General features: G+C 45.0%; 1 pseudogene; it reads left to right on the plus strand.

The window, feature by feature from the left end:
- Positions 1 to 6235: 6235 nt before the first annotated feature.
- LOC124020992 overlaps positions 6236 to 19099 on the plus strand; it is a 42047-nt pseudogene continuing 29183 nt past the window's right edge.

A 19099-nucleotide genomic window follows, 5' to 3' on the forward strand; every position in this document is an offset into this window, starting at 1 on the left:
CCATTAACATCTGCTAACCATGTGTATGTGACCATTAACATCTGCTAACCATGTGTATGTGACCATTAACATCTGCTAACCATGTGACCATTAACATCTGATAACCACGTGTATGTGACCATTAACATCTGCTAACCATGTGTATGAGACCATTAACATCTGCTAACCATGTGTATGTGACCAATAACATCTGCTAACCATGTGTATATGACCATTAACATCTGCTAACCATGTGTATGTGACCATTAACATCTGCTAACCATGTGACCAATAACATCTGCTAACCATGTGTATGTGACCATTAACATCTGCTAACCATGTGTATGTGACCATTAACATCTGCTAACCACGTGTATGTGACCATTAACATCTGCTAACCACGTGTATGTGACCATTAACATCTGCTAACCATGTGTATGTGACCATTAACATCTGCTAACCATGTGACCATTAACATCTGCTAACCATGTGACCAATAACATCTGCTAACCATGTGACCAATAACATCTGCTAACCATGTGTATGTGACCATTAACATCTGCTAACCATGTGTATGTGACCATTAACATCTGCTAACCATGTGACCATTAACATCTGCTAACCATGTGACCAATAACATCTGCTAACCATGTGACCATTAACATCTGCTAACCATGTGCATGTGACCATTACCATCTGCTAACCATGTGACCATTAACACCTGCTAACCATGTGTATATGACCATTAACATCTGCTAACCATGTGTATGTGACCATTACCATCTGCTAACCATGTGACCATTAACATCTGCTAACCATGTGACCAATAACATCTGCTAACCATGTGACCAATAACATCTGCTAACCATGTGACCATTAACACCTGCTAACCATGTGACCATTAACACCTGCTAACCATGTGTTACCATGTGACCATTAACATCTGCTAACCATGTGTATGTGACCATTAACATCTGCTAACCATGTGTATGTGACCATTAACATCTGCTAACCATGTGACCAATAACATCTGCTAACCATGTGTATGTGACCATTAACATCTGCTAACCATGTGACCATTAACACCTGACCATTAACAACCATGTGACCATTAACATCTGCTAACCATGTGTATGTGACCATTAACATCTGCTAACCATGTGACCATTAACATCTGCTAACCATGTGACGTGACCATTAACATCTGCTAACCATGTGACCATTAACATCTGCTAACCATGTGACCATTAACATCTGCTAACCATGTGTGTGACCATTAACATCTGCTAACCATGTGACCATTAACACCTGCTAACCATGTGTATATGACCATTAACATCTGCTAACCATGTGTATGTGACCATTAACATCTGCTAACCATGTGACCAATAACATCTGCTAACCATGTGTATGTGACCAATAACATCTGCTAACCATGTGTATGTGACCATTAACATCTGCTAACCATGTGACCATTAACATCTGCTAACCATGTGACCATTAACATCTGCTAACCATGTGTATGTGACCATTAACATCTGCTAACCATGTGACCATTAACATCTGCTAACCATGTACGTGACCATTAACATCTGCTAACCATGTGTACGTGACCATTAACATCTGCTAACCATGTGTACGTGACCATTAACATCTGCTAACCATGTGTATGTGACCATTAACATCTGCTAACCATGTGTATGTGACTATTAACATCTGCTAACCATGTGTATGTGACCATTAACATCTGCTAACCATGTGACCATTAACACCTGCTAACCATGTGACCATTAACATCTGCTAACCATGTGTATGTGACCAATAACATCTGCTAACCATGTGACCATTGACCATTAACATCTGCTAACCATGTGACCATTAACATCTGCTAACCATGTGACCATTAACATCTGCTAACCATGTGACCATTAACATCTGCTAACCATGTGACCATTAACATCTGCTAACCATGTGACCAATAACATCTGCTAACCATGTGACCATTGCCATCTGCTAACCATGTGACCATTAACATCTGCTAACCATGTGACCATTAACATCTGCTAACCATGTGACCATTAACATCTGCTAACCATGTGTATGTGATAATTAACATCTGCTAACCATGTGTACAGTGCCTTGCGAAAGTATTCGGCCCCCTTGAACTTTGCGACCTTTTGCCACAATTCAGGCTTCAAACATAAAGATATAAAACTGTATTTTTTTGTGAAGAATCAACAACAAGTGGGACACAATCATGAAGTGGAACGACATTTATTGGATATTTCAAACTTTTTTAACAAATCAAAAACTGAAAAATTGGGAGTGCAAAATTATTCAGCCCCCTTAAGTTAATACTTTGTAGCGCCACCTTTTGCTGCGATTACAGCTGTAAGTCGCTTGGGGTATGTCTCTATCAGTTTTGCACATCGAGAGACTGACATTTTTTCCCATTCCTCCTTGCAAAACAGCTCGAGCTCAGTGAGGTTGGATGGAGAGCATTTGTGAACAGCAGTTTTCAGTTCTTTCCACAGATTCTCGATTGGATTCAGGCCTGGACTTTGACTTGGCCATTCTAACACCTGGATATGTTTATTTTTTAACCATTCCATTGTAGATTTTGCTTTATGTTTTGGATCATTGTCTTGTTGGAAGACAAATCTCCGTCCCAGTCTCAGGTCTTTTTCAGACTCCATCAGGTTTTCTTCCAGAATGGTCCTGTATTTGGCTCCATCCATCTTCCCATCAATTTTAACCATCTTCCCTGTCCCTGTTGAAGAAAAGCAGGCCCAAACCATGATGCTGCCACCACCATGTTTGACAGTGGGGATGGTGTGTTCAGGGTGATGAGCTGTGTTGCTTTTACGCCAAACATAACGTTTTGCATTGTTGCCAAAAAGTTCAATTTTGGTTTCATCTGACCAGAGCACCTTCTTCCACATGTTTGGTGTGTCTCCCAGGTGGCTTGTGGCAAACTTTAAACGACACTTTTTATGGATATCTTTAAGAAATGGCTTTCTTCTTGCCGCTCTTCCATAAAGGCCAGATTTGTGCAATATACGACTGATTGTTGTCCTATGGACAGAGTCTCCCACCTCAGCTGTAGATCTCTGCAGTTCATCCAGAATGATCATGGGCCCCTTGGCTGCATCTCTGATCAGTCTTCTCCTTGTATGAGCTGAAAGTTTAGAGGGACGGCCACGGTCTTGGTAGATTTGCTAACCATGTGACCATTAACATCTGCTAACCATGTGACCATTAACATCTGCTAACCATGTGACCATTAACATCTGCTAACCATGTGACCATTAACATCTGTTAACCATGTGACCATTAACATCTGCTAACCATGTGACCATTAACATCTGCTAACCATGTGACCAATAACATCTGCTAACCATGTGACCAATAACATCTGCTAACCATGTGACCAATAACATCTGCTAACCATGTGACCATTAACATCTGCTAACCATGTTTTAATTTGTCTAACTTTTTAACTCTGCATTGTTATGAAAGGCATACATTCACATTCCTTCACATACAGTATATATATATATATATATATATATATATATATATATATATATATATATATATAATATACAGGGCATTCGGAAAGTATTCAGACCCCTTGACTTTTTCCAAATTGTTTTACGTTACAGCCTTATTCTAAAATTGATTAAATAAAATCCTCTGCAATCTACACTCAATAGCCCATAATTACAGAGAAAAAAGGTTTTTAGAAATTAGAGCAAATATATGAATCTTTTTTTTTTTGAAACATACCTTATTTACATCACACCCTTTGTTATGGGACTCGACCTTTAACTCAGTTGCATCCTGTTTCCATTGGTCATCCTAGAGATGTTTCTACAACTTGATTGGAGTCCACCTGTGGTAAATTCCAACAGTTGACAGAGCATTTCAAAGCAAAAACCAAGCCATGTGGTCGAAGTAATTGTCCGTAGAGTTCAGAGACAGAATTGTGTCGATGCACAGATCTGGGAAAGGGTACTAAAACATTCCTGTAGCCTTGAAGGTCCCCAAGAACACAGTGGAACCGCCTAGACTCTTCCTAGAGCTGGCCGCCCGACCAAACTGAGCAATCGGGGAAGAAGGGCCTTGGTCAGGGAGGTGACCATGAACCTGAAGGTCACTCTGATAGAGCTCCAGAGTTCCTCTGTGGAGACGGTAGAACCTTCCAAAAGGATAACCATCTCTGCAGCACTCTACCAATAAGGCCTTTATCGTGGAGTGGCCAGACAGAAGCCACTCCTCAGTAAAAGGTACATGACAGCCCGCTTGGAGTTTGCCAAAGGCACCTAAAGACTCAAGATTCTCTGGTCTGATGAAACCAAGATGGAACTTTTTGGCCTAAATGCCAAGCGTCATGTCTGGAAGAAACCTGGTACCATCCCTACGGTGAAGCATGGTGGTGGCATCACCATGCTGTGGGGATGTTTTTCAGCGGCAGGGACTGGGAGACTAGTCAGGATCGAGGGAAAGATGAACGGAGCAAAGTACAGAGAGATCCTTATTGAAAACCTGATCCAGAACCTCAGACTGGGGCGAAGGTTCACCTTCCAACAGGACAATGACCCTAAGCATACAGCCAGGTGTGGCTTCGGGACAATCTCTGAATGTCCTTGAGTGGGCCAGCCAGAGCCCGGACTTGAACCCGATCGAACACCTCTGGAGACCTGAAAATAGCTGTGCAGCAATGCTCCCCATCCAACCTGACAGAGCTTGTGAGGATCTGCACAGAAGAATGGGAGAAACTCCCCCAAGTATAGGTTTGCCAAGCTTGTAGTGTCATACCCAAAGAATCCTCAAGGCTGTAATCGCTGGTAAAGGTGCTTCAACAAAGTACTGAGTAAAAGGTCTGAATACTTAAGTAAATGTCATATTTTAGTTTTTACAATTTTTAATACATTTGCCAAAAAATTCTAAAACCTGTTTTTGCTTTGTCATTATGGGGTATTGTGTGTAGATTGATGAGGAAAAAACAATTTAATACATTTTAGAATAATGTTGTAACGTAACAACATGTGGAAAAAGTGTCTTACTTCTGAAAAATGTTGCTTTGTTGGTAAAGGGCTTGCATTTCACCGGAGGTCTACTACACCTGAAACCCCACCTCTTTGTATTCAGTAATTTCACTGTAAGGCATTTCAGTATTTCACTGTAAGGTCTACTATACCTGTTGTACTCAGCATTTCACTGTAAGGTCTACTACACCTGTTGTATTCAGCATTTCACTGTAAGGTCTACTACACCTGTTGTATTCAGCATTTCACTGTGAGGTCTACTACACACCTGTTGTATTCAGCATTTCACTGTGAGGTCTACCTGTTGTACAGCATTTCACTGTTGTATTCAGCAATCTTCACGGTAAGGTCTACTATACCTGTTGTATTCAGCATTTCACTGTAAGGTCTACTACACCTGTTGTATTCAGCATTTCACTGTAAGGTCTACTACACCTGTTGTATTCAGCATTTCACTGTGAGGTCTACTACACCTGTTGTATTCAGCATTTCACTGTGAGGTCTACTACACCTGTTGTATTCAGCATTTCACTGTAAGGTCTACTACACCTGTTGTATTCAGCATTTCACTGTAAGGTCTACTACACCTGTTGTATTCAGCATTTCACTGTAAGGTCTACTACACCTGTTGTATTCAGCATTTCACTGTGAGGTCTACTACACCTGTTGTATTCAGCATTTCACTGTAAGGTCTACTACACCTGTTGTATTCAGCATTTCACTGTGAGGTCTACTACACCTGTTGTATTCAAGGCATGTAACAAGTACAATTTGATTTGAGTACATTACATTACAGTACATTACATTACCTTGACAACAACGGGCGGGCATCTTGGACGCTGTCTCCAGTTCTTATACGGCAGTTGTCCAGTGTCTGAAATTATGAAAATGTATGTTGTCACACTGCGCCATCTCCTGGTGACAAGTACGGCAGAATATCAATAATATCAATCGTATAGCCACAGCCACAGAACAATGAGACAGATATTTCACCGGATGTGTAAATATGAAGCATCCGGTTGGCGTTTCCACTCACTACCAAACATGGTGATGAGAGGACGCACAGTGCCCGGAAGTGTGCTTCCCAACGGAAATCTCTGCCCACCTCCTTGCTTGTTCTGCCACCTATGTTTGTGTTCCCATTGGAGACCACAGGCTCTGGTCTATCTTGGGTTAGTTCATAAAATCTTTGGTATAAAGTGGTCGTTGAACAGATTATTGTTTCAACTGAAACGAGATTCCGATAAATGTGTAGATTTTTTGAGACGTTCCCATGAAGTGATTGTCATTTATCACACTTCTTCCATCCTCAAACACAACCGTAAACCAAACCTGTGAAATGGTGGAAGGGCCCCTTTAAGAAACTGTCGCAAAACCCTGCTGCCGCCCATGCGCAGAGAGAGGGGGCAACAGCGACGGAGAAAACAACAACAACAAGAGAACAGTGAGATGGCTCCATGAATACAGGCCAACTTCACCCAGTTACTATCCACAACCTACCCGACTGCTGCTTTCTCACACGGCTGGATTAGATGGTGCCGGGCCCATGAACTTGGCTAGTCAGAGCGGGGAGACCGGCTGTAGCCAGCTCCTCTTCGCCAACTTTAACCAGGACAACACGTAAGGAAGGCCCGGGGAGAAGGGAGAGGAGGACCGGGGAGAAGGGAGGAGGGCCGGGGAGAAGGGGGACCGGGGGAGGAGGGAGAGGAGGGCCGGGGAGATGGGAGAGGAGGACCGGGGAGAAGGGAGAGGAGGACCGGGGAGAGGACCGGGGGAGAGGGCCGGGGGAGAGGAGGGCCGGGGAGAAGGGAGAGGAGGGACGGGGAGATGGGAGAGGAGGGCCGGGGAGATGGGAGAGGAGGGCCGGGGAGAAGGGAGAGGAGGGCCGGGGAGATGGGAGAGGAGGGCCGGGGAGATGGGAGAGGAGGGCCGGGGAGAAGGGAGGAGGGCCGGGGAGATGGGGAGGGGCCGGGGAGATGGGAGGGGAGGGCCGGGGAGATGGGAGAGGAGGGCCGGGGAGATGGGAGAGGAGGGCCGGGGAGATGGGAGAGGAGGGCCGGGGAGAAGGGAGAGGAGGGCCGGGGAGAAGGGAGAGGAGGGCCGGGGAGAAGGGAGAGGAGGGCCGGGGAGAAGGGAGAGGAGGGCCGGGGAGATGGGAGAGGGGGCCGGGGAGAAGGGAGAGGAGGGCCGGGGAGAAGGGAGAGGAGGACCGGGGAGAGGGAGAGGAGAGGAGGGCCGGGGAGAAGGGAGAGGGGGGCCGGGGAGAGATGCTAGTTAGCTGACAAGCTGTCTGATCATGTTGCCTACTTTAGCATCCATGTCGTCAGCCAGCTAAAACGCTATCCAGCCAGCTAGCTAAAGTGCTTGGATAAACAAGAAGCATAAACTAGTTGTCTAACACAAAAGGCGCGGGGATCATTCCTTAATATGATAAAGTGTATTGATACCTGAACCAATATCTGGGCAAAGGACGATGAAAAGGCGAGATCTCCTCTCTGCCCAGAAAGCTACGGTTCACCTGGGCCCTCGTATAAACGCTACACATTCACAGAATATGGCCCTAAACATGCGTGAACCAGTTTTCACAGTCTGAAAACTGAACTTGACTTGAGAATGTGCTTATCCTCCCGTAAACTTTAGACCATGCGCATGTACTAATCCCCGGTTTGACCGGTGTAGGCCGGCATTGTGAATACGAATTTGTTCTGATTTGCCTAGTTAAATAAAATTAAATGTTTAAGTGTGCTGAGCGATTAGTGCTTTTTCAGGTCGTTTCCGTTCATTATATAAAAAAAAACCCTGTTTCGATTCTTTAAAAAAATGTTTATATGAAATGCATTATGAAATAATTACATTAAAATGATTAGCGCCTTTTAGTGGAAATACCAAAGCCAAAGATTGTGCACATTCAATTGCCAAAACATTGAAAATATTCCACTGTCTCTGTCAGGTCCACATAGGAAATGACTAATAAATGATACATTTTTGGAAAGTTCTAATGCTACTGTCCCCACGACAACAACAAAAAAGACTTAAACACATGTAATGTTGTCCTTGAAACCTTTACTGTAAATACTGTAGAATTCCATTCATTCCAATGGAGAACTGCTCCTACTGAGGAGTGCCAATATGGCTTAAAGCTTCTCAATGGCCAATACATAGCATCAGCAGGGTTTATATACATCATTGGTCTGTGTGTATCTAACCTAACTTAGCAGGCGTAAAAGCACAGAATTTCTAAACCTAAAGTGAATCCATTTTTGTCCAAGATGGAAAAGAACAGGCGCAATGTATGATGGTCATTGTAGTTGATTAGTAAGTTTGAGCTGAACTTGGTTGAATATTTGCATAATGAAAACTTCAACTCCCTTCAGCGCCCAGCCTCCCATAGTTTTTAAAAATTTAACCTTTAATTAATTAACGAGGCAAGTCAGTTAAGAACACATTCTTATTTACAATGACAGCCTACCAGGGAACAGTGTGTTAACTCACAAAAACCCCTCAAACTAATAATTGAACCAACGTTGAAGTATTGCATTGCAAGAAGGCAAAAGGAGCCTTGTAGTAGCCTTGGGAAATATATGATGTCACTTTTATTCAGAACAAAAAAACAGGCAGCTAGGCCTAAATATAATAACACGACGCAATCATTTGCTGTTTAGTGAGAAGAGCGGAAATCAATGTATTTTAAAATATATTTATTTTCACTAAGTATTTAGTAGTTTATTTTTGATATATTGATCTTGATGGTGTTTTGATACATTGATCTTGGTGGTGTTTTGATACATTGATCTTGGGGGTGTTTTGATACATTGATCTTGGTGGTGTTTTGATACATTGATCTTGGTGGTGTTTTGATACATTGATCTTGGTGGTGTTTTGATACATTGATCTTGGTGGTGTTTTGATACATTGATCTTGGTGGTGTTTTGATACATTGATCTTGGTGGTGTTTTGATATATTGATCTTGGTGGTGTTTTGATTTCATTGATCTTGGTGGTGTTTTGATACATTGATGTCACTCAAACACACACTGTCAGGCCTTGATGGTGTTTTGATACATTGATCTTGGTGATGTTTTGATACATTGATCTTGGTGGTGTTTTGATACATTGATCTTGATGGTGTTTTGATACATTGATCTTGGTGGCGTTTTGATACATTGATCTTGGTGGTGTTTTGATACATTGATCTTGGTGGTGTTTTGATACATTGATCTTGGTGGTGTTTTGATACATTGATCTTGATGGTGTTTGGTGATTTCTACCCGTCCCTGGTGGAGTCTGTGTAAGTGGATGCCATTGCTGACCACTTTCTGGGTAGTGGGATTGCAACACACACCGTGTGACCCAATGTCACTCAAACACACACTGTCATAGTCAGGCCAGTGTCACCAGCCTGTCTCTGTCTCTCTCCCCTCGGTCAGGCCAGTGTCACCAGCCTGTCTCTGTCTCTCCCCTCGGTCAGGCCAGTGTCACCAGCCTGTCTCTGTCTCTCCCCTCGGTCAGGCCAGTGTCACCAGCCTGTCTCTGTCTCTCTCCCCTCGGTCAGGCCAGTGTCACCAGCCTGTCTCTGTCTCTCTCCCCTCGGTCAGGCCAGTGTCACCAGCCTGTCTCTGTCTCTCTCCCCTCGGTCAGGCCAGTGTCACCAGCCTGTCTCTGTCTCTCTCCCCTCGGTCAGGCCAGTGTCACCAGCCTGTCTCTGTCTCTCTCCCCTCGGTCAGGCCAGTGTCACCAGCCTGTCTCTGTCTCTCTCACCTCAGTCAGGCCAGTGTCACCAGCCTGTCTCTCTCTCTCCCCTCAGTCAGGCCAGTGTCACCAGCCTGTCTCTCTCTCTCCCTCGGTCAGGCCAGTGTCACCAGCCTGTCTCTCTCTCTCCCCTCGGTCAGGCCAGTGTCACCAGCCTGTCTCTCTCTCTCCCCTCGGTCAGGCCAGTGTCACCAGCCTGTCTCTCTCTCTCATCAAGTCAGGTATCTGTTCTAACGTGTGTGTGTGTCCTCTCTCCAGGTCTTTAGCTGTTGGAACCAAATCAGGCTACAAGTTCTTCTCCCTATCGTCTGTGGACAAGTTGGAGCAGATTTATGAATGTAGTGAGTATCAATATCATATGGATTTATGACGTGTATATATAATATAATATAATATATATGAAATACTGCACTTACTAGATACCACCCAGTCATAACCATCACTCTTAATGTTGTTTTACAGTAATATGGAATGGCTATATATTTACTATATATACATTGCTTTCAGAAAGTATTCAGACCCCTTGACCTTTTCCATGTTTTGTTACATTACAGAATTATTCTAAAATGTATTAAATTGTTTTTCCCCCTCATCAATCTACACACAATACCCTATAATGACATCACAATACCCCATAATGACATCACAATACCCCATAATGACATCACAGTACCCCATAATGACATCACAATACCCCATAATGACATCACAATACCCTATAATGACATCACAATACCCCATAATGATATCACAATACCCCATAATGCCATCACAATACCCCATAATGACATCACAGTACCCTATAATGACATCACAATACCCTATAATGACAAAGCAAAAACAAGTTTTTCGAAATTTTGATAATTTATCAAAATAATTTACATAAATATTCAGACCCTTTACTCTGTACTTTGTTGAAGCACCTTTGGCAGCGATTACAGCCTCAGGTCTTCTTGGGTATCACGCTAAAAGCTTGGCACACCTGTATTTGGGGAGTTTCTCCCATTCTTCTCTGCAGATCCTCTCAAGCTCTGTCAGGTTGAATGGGGAGTGTCACAGCTATTTTCAGGTCTCTCCAGAGATGTTTGATCAGGTTCAAGTCCGGGCTCTCTGGACCACTCAAGGACATTCAGAGACTTGTCCCGAAGCCCTTCCTGCGTTGTCTTGGCTGTGTGCTTAGGGTTGTTGTCCTGTTGGAAGGTGAACCTTCGCCCCAGTCTTAACCTGCTCCAGAGCCCTCAGGGCTTTTCATCAAGGACCTCTTTGCACTTTGCTCTGTTCATCTTTCCCTCGATCCTGACTAGTCTCCCAGCCCCTGTCGCTGAGAAACATTCCCACAGCATGATGCTGCCACCACCATGCATCACCGTAGGGATGCTGCCACCACCATGCTTCACCGTAGGGATGGAGCCATGTTTTCCTCCAGACGTGACGCTTGGCATTCAGGCCAAATAGTTCAATCTTGGTTTCATCAGACCAGAGAATCTTGTTTCTCATGTTCAGAGTCCTTTAGGTGCCTTTTGGCAAACTCCAAGCGGGCTGTCATGTGCCTTTTTACTGAGGAGTGGCTTCCGTCTGGCCACTCTACTATAAAGGCCTGATTGGTGGAGTGCTGCAGAGATGGTTGTCCTTCTGGAAGGTTCTCTCATCTCCACAGAGGAACTCTGGAGCTATGTCAGAGTGACCATCAGGTTCTTGGTCGACCTGACCAAGGCCCTTTTCCACCGATTGCTCAGTTTGGCCGGGCGACCAGGTCTAGGAAGAGTCTAGGCGGTTCCAAACTTCTTCCATTTAAGAATCATGGAGGCCACTGTGTTCTTGGGGACCTTCAATGCTAAATAAACTTTTTATTTTGTATAAATCTGCAAACATTTCTAGAAAAAAACAGTTTTCTCTTAGTTAGCAGAAATTTAAAAAAAAAATAGTAAAATCAAAAGAAATATGTTTTTGCTTTCTCATTATGGGATATTGTGATGTCATTATGGGGTATTGTGATGTCATTATGGGGTATTGTGATGTCATTATGGGGTATTGTGATGTCATTATGGGGTATTGTGATGTCATTATGGGGTATTGTGATGTCATTATGGGGTATTGTGATGTCATTATGGGGTATTGTGATGTCATTATGGGGTATTGTGATGTCATTATGGGGTATTGTGATGTCGTTATGAGGTATTGTGATGTCATTATGGGGTATTGTGATGTCATTATGGGGTATTGTGAGGTATTGTGATGTCATTATGGGGTTATTGTGATGTCATTATGGGGCATTGTGATGTCATTATGTATTGTGTGTAGATTGATGAGGGGAAAATGTCATCCATTTTAGAACAAGGCTGTAACATAGTCAAACGTAAAAAGTCAAGGGGTCTGAATACTTTCCTGAAGGTCCTGTACTACAGACATGTATTCCACTCACAGGCCATACAGTCATCATCCCCACTGTTAATGTAGGATCACTATAATATGGAATAGCTCTCTAGAATATTAGAGCAATGGGGTTATACTGTGTGGTACTAATGTGTGTGTGTGTGTGTGTGTGTGTGCACGCTCAGCGGACACAGAGGATGTGTGTATTGTAGAGCGTCTGTTCAGCAGTAGTCTGGTGGCGATCGTCAGTCTGAAGGCTCCTAGGAAGCTGAAGGTCTGTCACTTCAAGAAAGGAACGGAGATCTGTAACTATAGTTACAGTAACACTATACTGGCTGTCAAGCTCAACAGACAGGTAGGAACGCACGCACACACACACACACACACACACACACACACACACACACACACACACACACACACACACACACACACACACACACACACACACACACACACACACACACACACAGGAACACACACACACACACACACACACACAGGAACACACACACACACACACACACACACACACACACACACACACACACACACACACACACACACACACACACACACACACACAAACACACACACACAACACACACACACACACACACACAGTGAGATGTGATGATGAGCAGGAGTGTGTGTTTCAGAGGCTGATAGTATGTCTGGACAGGTGTGTTAAACTCCTAGCTACAACACTGAAGATTCCTGTGTGTGTTTCAGAGGCTGATAGTATGTCTGGAGGAATCTCTGTACATCCACAACATCAGAGACATGAAGGTCCTGCACACCATCAGAGACACCTCCCAACCCCTCAGGTAAAACCCTTAACCTAGAACTACATCTAGCCCAACCCCTCAGGTTTTAACCTAGAACTACATCTAGCCCAACCCTCAGGTAAAACCCTTAACCTAGAACTACATCTAGCCCAACCCCTCAGGTAAAACCCTTAACCTAGAACTACATCCACAACCCATCAGGTAAAACCCTTAACCTAGAACTACATCTAGCCCAACCCCTCAGGTAAAACCCTTAACCTAGAACTACATCTAGCCCAACCCCTCAGGTAAAACCCTTAACCTAGAACTACATCTAGCCCAACCCCTCAGGTAAAACCCTTAACCTAGAACTACATCTAGCCCAACCCTCAGGTAAAACCCTTAACCTAGAACTACAAGCCCAACCCCTCAGGTAAAACCCTTAACCTAGAACTACATCTAGCCCAACCCCTCAGGTAAAACCCTTAACCTAGAACTACATCTAGCCCAACCCCTCAGGTAAAACCCTTAACCTAGAACTAAAGCCCAACCCCTCAGGTAAAACCCTTAACCTAGAACTACATCTAGCCCAACCCCTCAGGTAAAACCCTTAACCTAGAACTACAAGCCCAACCCCTCAGGTAAAACCCTTAACCTAGGACTAAATCCCAACCCCTCAGGTAAAACCCTTAACCTAGGACTAAATCCCAACCCCTCAGGTAAAACCCTTAACCTAGGACTAAATCCCAACCCCTCAGGTAAAACCCTTAACCTAGGACAACATCTAGCCCAACCCCTCAGGTAAAACCCTTAACCTAGGACTAAATCCCAACCCCTCAGGTAAAACCCTTAACCTAGGACTAAATCCCAACCCCTCAGGTAAAACCCTTAACCTAGAAACATCTAGCCCAACCCCTCAGGTAAAACCCTTAACCTAGATAAACATCTATCCCAACCCCTCAGGTAAAACCCTTAACCTAGAACTACATCTCCCAACCCCTCAGGTAAAACCCTTAACCTAGGACTAAATCCCAACCCATCAGGTAAAACCCTTAACCTAAACTACATCTAGCCCAACCCTCAGGAAAACCTTAACCTAGGACTAAATCCCAACCCCTCAGGTAAAACCCTTAACCTAGAACTACATCTAGCCCAACCCCTCAGGTAAAACCCTTAATAGGACTAAATGCAATCAGGTAAAACCCTTACCTAGGATAAATCCCAACCCCTCAGGTAAAATGGTTAACCTAGAACTACATCTAGCCCAACCCCTCAGGTAAAACCCTTAACCTAGAACTACATCTAGCCCAACCCCTCAGGTAAAACCCTTAACCTAGGACTAAATCCCAACCCCTCAGGTAAAACCCTTAACCTAGAACTACATCTAGCCCAACCCCTCAGGTAAAACCCTTAACCTAGGACTAAATCCCAACCCCTCAGGTAAAACCCTTAACCTAGGACTAAATCCCAACCCCTGTAAAACCCTTAACCTAGAACTACATTTAGCCCTCTCCCCTCAGGTAAAACCCTTAACCTAGAACTACATCTAGCCCAACCCCTCAGGTAAAACCCTTAACCTAGGACTAAATCCCAACCCCTCAGGTAAAACCCTTAACCTAGGACTAAATCCCAACCCCTCAGGTAAAACCCTTAACCTAGGACTAAATCCCAACCCCTCAGGTAAAACCCTTAACCTAGGACAACATCTAGCCCAACCCCTCAGGTAAAACCCTTAACCTAGAACTACATCTAGCCCAACCCCTCAGGTAAAACCCTTAACCTAGAACTACATCTAGCCCAACCCCTCAGGTAAAACCCTTAACCAGAACTACTCTAGCCCAACTCAGGTAAAACATAACCTAGACTAAATCCCAACCCCTCAGGTAAAACCCTTAACCTAGGACTAAAAACCCCTCAGGTAAAACCCTTAACCTAGGTCCCAACCCCTCAGGGACCCTTAACCTATCCTAGGCCTTAAAGAGGTAAAGGACTAAATCCCAACCCCTCAGGTGGTGATTAACCTAGGACTGTCAACCCTCTGGCCAATCTAGCCCCCTCAGGTAAAGTTTGTTAACCTAGAACCATTGGGGGCCACCCCTCAGGTAAAAGTTTTAACCTGAGAACTACATTCCCACCCTCAGGTAAAACCCTTAACCTAGAACTAAATCCCAACCCCTCAGGTAAAACCCTTAACCTAGAACTACATCTAGCCCAACCCCTCAGGTAAAAGGAACCTAGAACAGGTAAAACCCTTAACCTAGGACTAAATCCCAACCCTCAGGTAAAAAACCTAGAACTACTTAACCAGGACCCTTAAAATCCCAACCCCTCAGGTAAAACCCTTAACCTAGGACTAAATCCCAACCCCTCAGGTAAAACCCTTAACCTAGAACTACATCTAGCCCAACCCCTCAGGTAAAACCCTTAACCTAGAACTACATCTAGCCCAACCCCTCAGGTAAAACCCTTAACCTAGGACTAAATCCCAACCCCTCAGGTAAAACCCTTAACCTAGAACTAATGAACCCAACCGTTCAGGTAAAAGGGGTTTAACCTAGGACTAAATCCCAACCCTCAGGTAAAACCCTTAACCAGACTAAATCCCAACCCCTCAGGTAAAACCCTTAACCTAGAACTACATCTAGCCCAACCCTCAGGTAAAACCCTTAACCTAGAACTACATCTAGCCCAACCCCTCAGGTAAAACCCTTAACCTAGACTAAATCCCAACCCCTCAGGTAAAACCCTTAACCTAGAACTACATCTAGCCCAACCCCTCAGGTAAAACCCTTAACCTAGGACTGTAAATCCCAACCCCTCAGGTAAAACCCTTAACCTAGGACTAAATCCCAACCCTCAGGTAAAACCCTTAACCTAGAACTACATCTAGCCCAACCCTCAGGTAAAAACCATTAACCTAGAACTGACAGAGCCCAACCCCTCAGGTAAAACCCTTAACCTAGGAGGGCCAAATCCCAACCCCTCAGGTAAAACCCTTAACCTAGGACTAAATCCCAACCCCTCAGGTAAAACCCTTAACCTAGGACTAAATCCCAACCCCTCAGGTAAAACCCTTAACCTAGGACAACATCTAGCCCAACCCCTCAGGTAAAACCCTAACCTAGATTCCAACCCCTCAGGTAAAACCCTTAACCTAGGACTAAATCCCAACCCCTCAGGTAAAACCCTTAACCTAGAACGACATCTAGCCCAACCCCTCAGGTAAAACCCTTAACCTAGAACTACATCTAGCCCAACCCCTCAGGTAAAACCCTTAACCTAGAACTACATCTAGCCCAACCCCTCAGGTAAAACCCTTAACCTAGGACTAAATCCCAACCCCTCAGGTAAAACCCTTAACCTAGAACTACATCTAGCCCAACCCCTCAGGTAAAACCCTTAACCTAGAACTACATCTAGCCCAACCCCTCAGGTAAAACCCTTAACCTAGAACTAGGGGTAGCCCAACCCCTCAGGTAAAACCCTTAACCTAGGACTAAATCCCAACCCCTCAGGTAAAACCCTTAACCTAGGACTAAATCCCAACCCCTCAGGTAAAACCCTTAACCTAGGACTAAATCCCAACCCCTCAGGTAAAACCCTTAACCTAGAACTACATCTAGCCCAACCCCTCAGGTAAAACCCTTAACCTAGAACTAAATCCCAACCCCTCAGGTAAAACCCTTAACCTAGGACTAAATCCCAACCCCTCAGGTAAAACCCTTAACCTAGGACTAAATCCCAACCCCTCAGGTAAAACCCTTAACCTAGGACTAAATCCCAACCCCTCAGGTAAAACCCTTAACCTAGAACTACATCTAGCCCAACCCCTCAGGTAAAACCCTTAACCTAGGACTAAATCCCAACCCCTCAGGTAAAACCCTTAACCTAGAACTACATCTAGCCCAACCCCTCAGGTAAAACCCTTAACCTAGAACTACATCTAGCCCAACCCCTCAGGTAAAACCCTTAACCTAGGACTATATCCCAACCCCTCAGATAAAACCCTTAACCTAGGACTAAATCCCAACCCCGCAGGTAAAACCCTTAACCTAGGACTAAATCCCAACCCATATATATACTAAAGTATGTGGAAAACCTTTCAAATTAGGGGTTTCGGCTATTTCAGCCACACCCGTTTCAGACAGGTGTTTAAAATCGAGCACACCGCCATGGAATCTCCATAGACAAACATTGGCAATAGAATGGCCTTACTGAGGAGATCAGTGGCTTTCAACACGCTCACAGAATGGGAAATGGTTTGCCGATATCGGCGTGGTAGAACTTGACTGGCCTGCACAGAGCCCTGACCTCAACCCATGGAACACCTTTGGGATGAATTAGAACGCCGACTACGAGCCTCATCGCCCAACATCAGTGCCGACCTCAGTAATGCTCTTGTGGCTGAATGGAAGCAATTCCCCTCAGCAATGTTCCAACATCTAGTGGAACCTGAACCTGTTTAATCCAACCGTATTGTATTTAGTAGTTTTGTGTTCTCTCCTACTGTAATATCTGTGTGTTCTCTCTCCAGGGTTGTGTGTTCTCTCCCCAGGGTTGTGTGTTCTCTCCCCAGGGTTGTGTGTTCTATCCCCAGGGTTGTGTGTTCTCTCCCCAGGGTTGTGTGTTCTCTCCCCAGGGCTGTGTGTTTTCTCTCCTACTGTAATATCTGTGTGTTCTCTCCCCAGGGTTGTGTGTTCTCTCCTACTGTAATATCTGTGTGTTCTCTCCCCAGGGTTGTATGTTTTCTCCTACTGTAATATCTGTGTGTTCTCTCCCCAGGGTTGTGTGTTCTCTCCCCAGGGTTGTATGTTTTCTCCTACTGTAATATCTGTGTGTTCTCTCCCCAGGGTTGTATGTTTTCTCCTACTGTAATATCTGTGTGTTCTCTCCCCAGGGTTGTGTGTTCTCTCCCCAGGGTTGTGTATTCTCTCCCCAGGGTTGTGTGTTCTCTCCTACTGTAATATCCGTGTGTTCTCTCCCCAGGGTTGTGTGTTCTCTCCCCAGGGTTGTGTGTTCTCTTGACTAAAAGGGTTGTGTGTCTCTCGCCAGGGCTGTGTGTTTTCTCCCCAGGGTTGTGTGTTCTCTCCCCAGGGTTGTGTGTTCTCTCCCCAGGGTTGTGTGTTCTCTCCTACTGTAATGTCTGTGTGTTCTCTCCCCAGGGTTGTGTGTTCTCTCCCCAGGGTTGTGTGTTCTCTCCCCAGGGTTGTGTATTCTCTCCCCATGGTTGTGTGTTCTCTCCCCAGGGTTGTGTGTTCTCTCCCCAGGGTTGTGTGTTCTCTCCCCAGGGTTGTGTATTCTCTCCCCATGGTTGTGTGTTCTCTCTCCAGGGTTGTGTGTTTTCTCCTACTGTAATATCTGTGTGTTTTCTCCTACTGTAATATCTGTGTGTTTTCTCCCCAGGGCTGTATGTTCTCTCCCCAGGGCTGTATGTTCTCTCCCCAGGGCTGTATGTTCTCTCCCCAGGGCTGTGTGTTCTCTCCCCAGGGTTGTGTGTTCTCTCCCCAGGGTTGTGTGTTCTCTCCCCAGGGTTGTGTGTTTTCTCCCCAGGGTTGTGTGTTCTCTCCCCAGGGTTGTGTGTTCTCTCCTACTGTAATATCCATGTGTTCTCTCCCCAGGGTTGTGTGTTCTCTCCCCAGGGTTGTGTGTTCTCTCCCCAGGGTTGTGTGTTCTCTCCCCAGGGTTGTGTGTTCTCTCCCCAGGGTTGTGTGTTCTCTCCCCAGGGTTGTGTGTTCTCTCCTACTGTAATATCTGTGTGTTCTCTCCCCATGGTTGTGTGTTCCCTCCCCAGGGTTGTGTGTTCTCTCCCCAGGGTTGTGTGTTCTCTCCCCAGGGCTGTGTGTTTTCTCCTACTGTAATATCTGTGTGTTCTCTCCCCAGGGTTGTGTGTTCTCTCCCCAGGGTTGTGTGTTCTCTCCCCAGGGTTGTGTGTTCTCTCCCCAGGGTTGTGTGTTCTCTCCCCAGGGTTGTGTGTTCTCTCCCCAGGGTTGTGTGTTCTCTCCTACTGTAATATCTGTGTGTTCTCTCCCCAGGGTTGTGTGTTCTCTCCCCAGGGTTGTGTGTTCAATCCTACTGTAATATCTGTGTGTTTTCTCCCCAGGGCTGTGTGTTTTCTCCCCAGGGTTGTGTGTTCTCTCCCCAGGGTTGTGTGTTTTCTCTCCAGGGTTGTGTGTTCTCTCC

This window comes from Oncorhynchus gorbuscha, unplaced genomic scaffold (genome assembly GCF_021184085.1).
Source record: "Oncorhynchus gorbuscha isolate QuinsamMale2020 ecotype Even-year unplaced genomic scaffold, OgorEven_v1.0 Un_scaffold_1014, whole genome shotgun sequence".
Classification (NCBI taxonomy): domain Eukaryota; kingdom Metazoa; phylum Chordata; class Actinopteri; order Salmoniformes; family Salmonidae; genus Oncorhynchus; species Oncorhynchus gorbuscha.